Here is a 7,500-nt window from a genome sequence, read left to right as displayed (position 1 = left end):
AAGTAATAGCGGTATAAATTTAATGCTTTTGGGCACCTACAGACAAACCACACTGGACATGCCCAATCTCGTCTAATCTTGGAAACTATGCAGTGTTGGGCCTGGTTAGTACTTGGATGGGAGACCACCTGGGAATACCAGGTGCTGTAGGTAATTTTATACTGCCATAACATTCTTTTCTATTACATTTTACATTACATTTTTTCAACTTATCAATTAATTTACTTGAGTTAAGAAGTAAAAGAGGTCTAAATTTAAGGTTTTTGAGCACCTACAGCCAAACCACACTGGACATGCCCAATCTCGTCTGATCTTGGAAGTTATGCAGTGTTGGGCCTGGTTAGTACTTGAATGGGAGACCACCTGGGAATATCAGGTGCTGTAGGTAATTTTATACTGCCATAACATTCTTTTCTATTAAATTTTACATTTAATTTTTTCAACTTATCAATGAATTTACTTGAGTTAAGAAGTAAAAGATGTCTAAAGTTAATGTTTTTGAGTACCTACAGTCAAACAACACTGGACATGCCCAATCTCGTCTGATCTTGGAAGCTATGCAGTGTTTGGCCTGGTTTGTACTTGGATGGGAGACAACCTGGGAATACCAGGTGCTGTAGGTAATTTTATACTGCCATAACATTCTTTTCTAGAACATTTTACATTTAATTTTTTCAACTTATCAATGAATTTACTTGAGTTAAGAAGTTAAAGAGGTCTAAAGTTAATGTTTTTGAGCACCTACAGCCAAACCACACTGGACATGCCCAATCTCATCTGGTCTTGGAAGCTATGCAGTGTTGGGCCTGGTTAGTACTTGGATGGGAGACCACCTGGGAATACCAGGAGCTGTAGGTTAATTTTATACTGCCATAACATTCTTTTCTATTATATTTTACATTTAATTTTACAACTTATCATTGAATTTACTTGAGTTAAGAAGTAAAAGAGGTCTAAATTTAATGTTTTTGAGCGCCTATAGCCAAACCACACTGGACATGCCCAATCTCGTCTGATCTTGGAAGTTATGCAGTGTTGGGCCTGGTTAGTACTTGAATGGGAGACCACCTGGGAATATCAGGTGCTGTAGGTAATTTTATACTGCCATAACATTCTTTTCTATTAAATTTTACATTTAATTTTTTCAACTTATCAATGAATTTACTTGAGTTAAGAAGTAAAAGATGTCTAAAGTTAATGTTTTTGAGCACCTACAGTCAAACAACACTGGACATGCCCAATCTCGTCTGATCTTGGAAGCTATGCAGTGTTTGGCCTGGTTTGTACTTGGATGGGAGACCACGTGGGAATACCAGGTGCTGTAGGTAATTTTATACTGCCATAACATTCTTTTCTATTATATTTTACATTTAATTTTACAATTTATCATTGAATTTACTTGAGTTAAGAAGTAAAAGAGGTCTAAAGTTAATGTTTTTGAGCACCTACAGCCAAACCACACTGGACATGCCCAATCTCTTCTGATCTTGGAAGCTTTGCAGTGTTGGGCCTGGTTAGTACTTGGATGGGAGACCACTTGGGAATACCAGGTGCTGTAGGTAATTTTATACTGCCATAACATTCTTTTCTATTACATTTTACATTTAATTTTTTCAACTTATCAATGAATTTACTTGAGTTAAGAAGTAATAGCGGTATAAATTTAATGCTTTTGGGCACCTACAGCCAAACCACACTGGACATGCCCAATCTCGTCTAATCTTGGAAACTATGCAGTGTTGGGCCTGGTTAGTACTTGGATGGGAGACCACCTGGGAATACCAGGTGCTGTAGGTAATTTTATACTGCCATAACATTCTTTTCTATAACATTTTACATTTAATTTTTTCAACTTGTCAATGAATTTACTTGAGTTAAGAAGTAAAAGAGGTCTAAAGTTAATGGTTTTGAGCACCTACAGCCAAACCACACTGGACAAGCCCAATCTCGTCTGATCTTGGAAGCTATGCAGTGTTGGGCCTGGTTAGTACTTGGATGGGAGACCACCTGGGAATACCAGGTGCTGTAGGTAATTTTATACTGCCATAACATTCTTTTCTATTACATTTTACATTTCATTTTTCAACTTATCATTGAATTTACTTGAGTTAAGAAGTAAAAGAGGTCTAAAGTTAATGTTTTTGAGCACCTACAGCTAAACCACACTGGACATGCCCAATCTCGTCTGAACTTGGAAGCTATGCAGTGTTGGGCCTGGTTAGTACTTGGATGGGAGACCACCAGGGATTACCAGATGCTGTAGGTAATTTTATACTGCCATAACATTCTTTTCTATTACATTTTAAATTTAATTTTTTCAACTTATCAATGAATTTACTTGAGTTAAGAAGTAATAGAGGTCTAAAGTTAATGTTTTTGAGCACCTACAGCCAAACCACACTGGACATGCCCAATCTCATCTGATTTTGGAAGCTATGCAGTGTTGGGCCTGGTTAGTACTTGGATGGGAGACCACCTGGGAATACCAGGTGCTGTAGGTAATTTTATACTGCCATAACATTATTTTCTATTACATTTTACATTACATTTTTTCAATTAACAATGAATTTACTTGAGTTAAGAAGTAAAAGAGGTCTAAAGTTAATATTTTTCAGCACCTATAGCCAAACCACACTGGACATGGCCAATGTCGTCTGAACTTGGAAGCTATGCAGTGTTGGGCCTGGTTAGTACTTGGATGGGAGACCACCAGGGATTACCAGATGCTGTAGGTAATTTTATACTGCCATAACATTCTTTTCTATTACATTTTAAATTTAATTTTTTCAACTTATCAATGAATTTACTTGAGTTAAGAAGTAATAGCGGTATAAATTTAATGCTTTTGGGCACCTACAGCCAAACCACACTGGACATGCCCAATCTCGTCTAATCTTGGAAACTATGCAGTGTTGGGCCTGGTTAGTACTTGGATGGGAGACCACCTGGGAATACCAGGTGCTGTAGGTAATTTTATACTGCCATAACATTCTTTTCTATTACATTTTACATTACATTTTTTCAACTTATCAATTAATTTACTTGAGTTAAGAAGTAAAAGAGGTCTAAATTTAAGGTTTTTGAGCACCTACAGCCAAACCACACTGGACATGCCCAATCTCGTCTGATCTTGGAAGTTATGCAGTGTTGGGCCTGGTTAGTACTTGAATGGGAGACCACCTGGGAATATCAGGTGCTGTAGGTAATTTTATACTGCCATAACATTCTTTTCTATTAAATTTTACATTTAATTTTTTCAACTTATCAATGAATTTACTTGAGTTAAGAAGTAAAAGATGTCTAAAGTTAATGTTTTTGAGTACCTACAGTCAAACAACACTGGACATGCCCAATCTCGTCTGATCTTGGAAGCTATGCAGTGTTTGGCCTGGTTTGTACTTGGATGGGAGACCACCTGGGAATACCAGGTGCTGTAGGTAATTTTATACTGCCATAACATTCTTTTCTAGAACATTTTACATTTAATTTTTTCAACTTATCAATGAATTTACTTGAGTTAAGAAGTTAAAGAGGTCTAAAGTTAATGTTTTTGAGCACCTACAGCCAAACCACACTGGACATGCCCAATCTCATCTGATCTTGGAAGCTATGCAGTGTTGGGCCTGGTTAGTACTTGGATGGGAGACCACCTGGGAATACCAGGAGCTGTAGGTTAATTTTATACTGCCATAACATTCTTTTCTATTATATTTTACATTTAATTTTACAACTTATCATTGAATTTACTTGAGTTAAGAAGTAAAAGAGGTCTAAATTTAATGTTTTTGAGCGCCTATAGCCAAACCACACTGGACATGCCCAATCTCGTCTGATCTTGGAAGTTATGCAGTGTTGGGCCTGGTTAGTACTTGAATGGGAGACCACCTGGGAATATCAGGTGCTGTAGGTAATTTTATACTGCCATAACATTCTTTTCTATTAAATTTTACATTTAATTTTTTCAACTTATCAATGAATTTACTTGAGTTAAGAAGTAAAAGATGTCTAAAGTTAATGTTTTTGAGCACCTACAGTCAAACAACACTGGACATGCCCAATCTCGTCTGATCTTGGAAGCTATGCAGTGTTTGGCCTGGTTTGTACTTGGATGGGAGACCACCTGGGAATACCAGGTGCTGTAGGTAATTTTATACTGCCATAACATTCTTTTCTATTATATTTTACATTTAATTTTACAACTTATCATTGAATTTACTTGAGTTAAGAAGTAAAAGAGGTCTAAAGTTAATGGTTTTGAGCACCTACAGCCAAACCACACTGGACATGCCCAATCTCTTCTGATCTTGGAAGCTTTGCAGTGTTGGGCCTGGTTAGTACTTGGATGGGAGACCACTTGGGAATACCAGGTGCTGTAGGTAATTTTATACTGCCATAACATTCTTTTCTATTACATTTTACATTTAATTTTTTCAACTTATCAATGAATTTACTTGAGTTAAGAAGTAATAGCGGTATAAATTTAATGCTTTTGGGCACCTACAGCCAAACCACACTGGACATGCCCAATCTCGTCTAATCTTGGAAACTATGCAGTGTTGGGCCTGGTTAGTACTTGGATGGGAGACCACCTGGGAATACCAGGTGCTGTAGGTAATTTTATACTGCCATAACATTCTTTTCTATAACATTTTACATTTAATTTTTTCAACTTGTCAATGAATTTACTTGAGTTAAGAAGTAAAAGAGGTCTAAAGTTAATGGTTTTGAGCACCTACAGCCAAACCACACTGGACAAGCCCAATCTCGTCTGATCTTGGAAGCTATGCAGTGTTGGGCCTGGTTAGTACTTGGATGGGAGACCACCTGGGAATACCAGGTGCTGTAGGTAATTTTATACTGCCATAACATTCTTTTCTATTACATTTTACATTTCATTTTTCAACTTATCATTGAATTTACTTGAGTTAAGAAGTAAAAGAGGTCTAAAGTTAATGTTTTTGAGCACCTACAGCTAAACCACACTGGACATGCCCAATCTCGTCTGAACTTGGAAGCTATGCAGTGTTGGGCCTGGTTAGTACTTGGATGGGAGACCACCAGGGATTACCAGATGCTGTAGGTAATTTTATACTGCCATAACATTCTTTTCTATTACATTTTAAATTTAATTTTTTCAACTTATCAATGAATTTACTTGAGTTAAGAAGTAATAGAGGTCTAAAGTTAATGTTTTTGAGCACCTACAGCCAAACCACACTGGACATGCCCAATCTCATCTGATTTTGGAAGCTATGCAGTGTTGGGCCTGGTTAGTACTTGGATGGGAGACCACCTGGGAATACCAGGTGCTGTAGGTAATTTTATACTGCCATAACATTATTTTCTATTACATTTTACATTACATTTTTTCAATTAACAATGAATTTACTTGAGTTAAGAAGTAAAAGAGGTCTAAAGTTAATATTTTTCAGCACCTATAGCCAAACCACACTGGACATGGCCAATGTCGTTTGATCTTGGAAGCTATGCAGTTTTGGGAATGGTCAGTACTTGGATGGGAGACCACCTGGGAAAACCAGGTGCAGTAGGTAGTTTTATACTGCCATAACATTCTTTTCTATTACATTTTACATATAATTTTTTCAACTTATCAATGAATTTACTTGAGTTAAGAAGTAAAAGAGGTCTAAAGTTAAGGCATTTAGCACCAATAGCCAAACCACACTGGACATGCCAAATCTCGTCTCATCTTGGAAGCTATGCAGTGTTGGGCCTGGTTAGTACATGGATGGGAGACCACCTGGGAATACCAGGTGCTGTAGGAAATTTTATATAGCCATGACATTCTTTTCTATTACATTTTACATTACATTTTTTCAACTTAGCAATGAATTTACTTGAGTTAAGAAGTAAAAGAGGTATAAAGTTAATATTTTTCAGCACCTATAGCCAAACCACACTGGACATGGCCAATGTCATTTGATCTTGGAAGCTATGCAGTGTTGGGCATGGTCAGTACTTGGATGGGAGACCACCTGGAAATACCAGGTGCTGTAGGTAATTGTATACTGCCATAACATTCTTTTCTATTACATTTTACATTTAATTTTTTCTACTTATCAATGAATTTACTTGAGTTAAGAAGTAAAAGAGGTCTAAAGTTAAGGCTTTTAGCACCTACAGCCAAACAACACTGGACATGCCCAATCTCGTCTTATCTTGGAAGCTATGCAGTGTTGGACCTGGTCAGTACTTGGATGGGAGACCACCTGGGAAAACCTGGTGCAGTAGGTAATTTTATACTGCCATAACATTCTTTTCTATTACATTTTACATTTAATTTTTTCAACTTATCAATGAATTTACTTGAGTTAAGAAGTAATACAGGTCTAAAGTTAATGTTTTTGAGCACCTACAGCCAAACCACACTGGACATGCCCAATCTCGTCTGATCTTGGAAGCTATGCAGTGTTGGGACTGGTTTGTACTTGGTTGGGAGACTACCTAGGAATCCCAGGTTCTGTAGGTAATTTTATACTGCCATAACATTCTTTTCTATTACATTTTACATTTAATTTTTTCAACTTATCAATGAATTTACTTGAGTAAAGAAGTAAAAGATGTCTAAAGTTAATGTTTTTGAGCACCAACAGCCAAACCACAGTGGACATGCCCAATCTTGTCTGATCTTGGAAGCTATGCAGTGTTGGGCCTGGTTAGTACTTGGATGGGAGACTACCTAGGAATCCCAGGTGCTGTAGGTAATTTTATACTGCCATAACAGTCTATTACATTTTACATTTACTTTTTTCAACTTATCAATGAATTTACTTGAGTAAAGAAGTAAAAGAGGTCTAAAGTTAATGTCTTTGAGCACCTACAGCCAAACCACACTGGACATGCCCAATCTCGTCTGATATTGGAAGCTATGCAGTGTTGGGCTTGGATAGTACTTGGATGGGAGACCACCTAGGAATCCCTGGTGCTGTAGGTAATTTTATATAGCCATAACATTCTTTTTCTATTAAATTTTACATTTAATTTTTTCAACTTATCAATGAATTTACTTGAGTTAAGAAGTAAAAGATGTCTAAAGTTAATGTTTTTGAGCACCTACAGTCAAACCACACTGGACATGCCCAATCTCATCTGATCTTGGAAGCTATGCAGTGTTTGGCCTGGTTTGTACTTGGATGGGAAACCACCTGGGAATACCAGGTGCTGTAGGTAATTTTATACTGCCATAACATTCTTTTCTAGAACATTTTACATTTAATTTTTTCAACTTATCAATGAATTTACTTGAGTTAAGAAGTAAAGAGGTCTAAAGTTAATGTTTTTGAGCACCTACAGCCAAACCACACTGGACATGCCCAATCTCATCTGATCTTGGAAGCTATGCATTGTTGGGCCTGGTTAGTACTTGGATGGGAGACCACCTGGGAATACCAGGTGCTGTATGTAATTTTATACTGCCATAACATTCTTTTCTATTACATTTTACATTTAATTTTTTCAACTTATCAATGAATTTACTTG

General features: G+C 36.8%; 5 non-coding genes and 26 pseudogenes across 5 annotated transcripts; all 31 read left to right on the top strand.

Moving 5' to 3' along the window:
- Positions 1-34: 34 nt before the first annotated feature.
- LOC148472841 (5S ribosomal RNA) lies at positions 35-153 on the top strand (annotated as a pseudogene).
- A 116-nt stretch (positions 154-269) lies between these two features.
- LOC148472840 (5S ribosomal RNA) lies at positions 270-388 on the top strand. The gene has a single exon (XR_015873867.1). It is a non-coding gene; the product is annotated as a 5S ribosomal RNA (ribosomal RNA).
- Positions 389-504: 116 nt separating this feature from the next.
- Positions 505-623, top strand: LOC148472839 (5S ribosomal RNA; annotated as a pseudogene).
- Positions 624-739: 116 nt separating this feature from the next.
- Positions 740-858, top strand: LOC148472838 (5S ribosomal RNA; annotated as a pseudogene).
- Positions 859-974: 116 nt separating this feature from the next.
- Positions 975-1,093, top strand: LOC148472837 (5S ribosomal RNA; annotated as a pseudogene).
- Positions 1,094-1,209: 116 nt separating this feature from the next.
- Positions 1,210-1,328, top strand: LOC148472836 (5S ribosomal RNA; annotated as a pseudogene).
- Positions 1,329-1,443: 115 nt separating this feature from the next.
- LOC148472835 (5S ribosomal RNA) lies at positions 1,444-1,562 on the top strand (annotated as a pseudogene).
- A 116-nt stretch (positions 1,563-1,678) lies between these two features.
- On the top strand, positions 1,679-1,797 carry LOC148472834 (5S ribosomal RNA; annotated as a pseudogene).
- Positions 1,798-1,913: 116 nt separating this feature from the next.
- On the top strand, positions 1,914-2,032 carry LOC148472833 (5S ribosomal RNA). Its single transcript, XR_015874019.1, has one exon. It is a non-coding gene; the product is annotated as a 5S ribosomal RNA (ribosomal RNA).
- Positions 2,033-2,147: 115 nt separating this feature from the next.
- Positions 2,148-2,266, top strand: LOC148472832 (5S ribosomal RNA; annotated as a pseudogene).
- A 116-nt stretch (positions 2,267-2,382) lies between these two features.
- Positions 2,383-2,501, top strand: LOC148472831 (5S ribosomal RNA; annotated as a pseudogene).
- A 115-nt stretch (positions 2,502-2,616) lies between these two features.
- Positions 2,617-2,735, top strand: LOC148472830 (5S ribosomal RNA; annotated as a pseudogene).
- A 116-nt stretch (positions 2,736-2,851) lies between these two features.
- LOC148472829 (5S ribosomal RNA) lies at positions 2,852-2,970 on the top strand (annotated as a pseudogene).
- Positions 2,971-3,086: 116 nt separating this feature from the next.
- Positions 3,087-3,205, top strand: LOC148472828 (5S ribosomal RNA). The gene has a single exon (XR_015873866.1). It is a non-coding gene; the product is annotated as a 5S ribosomal RNA (ribosomal RNA).
- A 116-nt stretch (positions 3,206-3,321) lies between these two features.
- Positions 3,322-3,440, top strand: LOC148472827 (5S ribosomal RNA; annotated as a pseudogene).
- Positions 3,441-3,556: 116 nt separating this feature from the next.
- Positions 3,557-3,675, top strand: LOC148472826 (5S ribosomal RNA). Its single transcript, XR_015873663.1, has one exon. It is a non-coding gene; the product is annotated as a 5S ribosomal RNA (ribosomal RNA).
- A 116-nt stretch (positions 3,676-3,791) lies between these two features.
- Positions 3,792-3,910, top strand: LOC148472825 (5S ribosomal RNA; annotated as a pseudogene).
- Positions 3,911-4,026: 116 nt separating this feature from the next.
- LOC148472824 (5S ribosomal RNA) lies at positions 4,027-4,145 on the top strand (annotated as a pseudogene).
- A 115-nt stretch (positions 4,146-4,260) lies between these two features.
- Positions 4,261-4,379, top strand: LOC148472823 (5S ribosomal RNA; annotated as a pseudogene).
- A 116-nt stretch (positions 4,380-4,495) lies between these two features.
- Positions 4,496-4,614, top strand: LOC148472822 (5S ribosomal RNA; annotated as a pseudogene).
- A 116-nt stretch (positions 4,615-4,730) lies between these two features.
- Positions 4,731-4,849, top strand: LOC148472821 (5S ribosomal RNA). Its single transcript, XR_015874017.1, has one exon. It is a non-coding gene; the product is annotated as a 5S ribosomal RNA (ribosomal RNA).
- Positions 4,850-4,964: 115 nt separating this feature from the next.
- On the top strand, positions 4,965-5,083 carry LOC148472820 (5S ribosomal RNA; annotated as a pseudogene).
- A 116-nt stretch (positions 5,084-5,199) lies between these two features.
- Positions 5,200-5,318, top strand: LOC148472819 (5S ribosomal RNA; annotated as a pseudogene).
- A 349-nt stretch (positions 5,319-5,667) lies between these two features.
- LOC148472818 (5S ribosomal RNA) lies at positions 5,668-5,786 on the top strand (annotated as a pseudogene).
- A 116-nt stretch (positions 5,787-5,902) lies between these two features.
- Positions 5,903-6,021, top strand: LOC148472817 (5S ribosomal RNA; annotated as a pseudogene).
- A 115-nt stretch (positions 6,022-6,136) lies between these two features.
- On the top strand, positions 6,137-6,255 carry LOC148472816 (5S ribosomal RNA; annotated as a pseudogene).
- A 116-nt stretch (positions 6,256-6,371) lies between these two features.
- Positions 6,372-6,490, top strand: LOC148472815 (5S ribosomal RNA; annotated as a pseudogene).
- Positions 6,491-6,606: 116 nt separating this feature from the next.
- LOC148472814 (5S ribosomal RNA) lies at positions 6,607-6,725 on the top strand (annotated as a pseudogene).
- Positions 6,726-6,836: 111 nt separating this feature from the next.
- LOC148472813 (5S ribosomal RNA) lies at positions 6,837-6,955 on the top strand (annotated as a pseudogene).
- A 117-nt stretch (positions 6,956-7,072) lies between these two features.
- On the top strand, positions 7,073-7,191 carry LOC148472812 (5S ribosomal RNA; annotated as a pseudogene).
- Positions 7,192-7,306: 115 nt separating this feature from the next.
- On the top strand, positions 7,307-7,425 carry LOC148472811 (5S ribosomal RNA; annotated as a pseudogene).
- The last annotated feature ends 75 nt before the right edge of the window (positions 7,426-7,500 follow it).

Source organism: Taudactylus pleione, unplaced genomic scaffold (genome assembly GCF_031769625.1).
Source record: "Taudactylus pleione unplaced genomic scaffold, aTauple2 ptg000967l, whole genome shotgun sequence".
Lineage (NCBI taxonomy): Eukaryota > Metazoa > Chordata > Amphibia > Anura > Myobatrachidae > Taudactylus > Taudactylus pleione.
The sequence above is the reverse complement of the archived record's forward strand: the minus strand, read 5'-3'. Positions and strand labels throughout refer to the sequence as shown.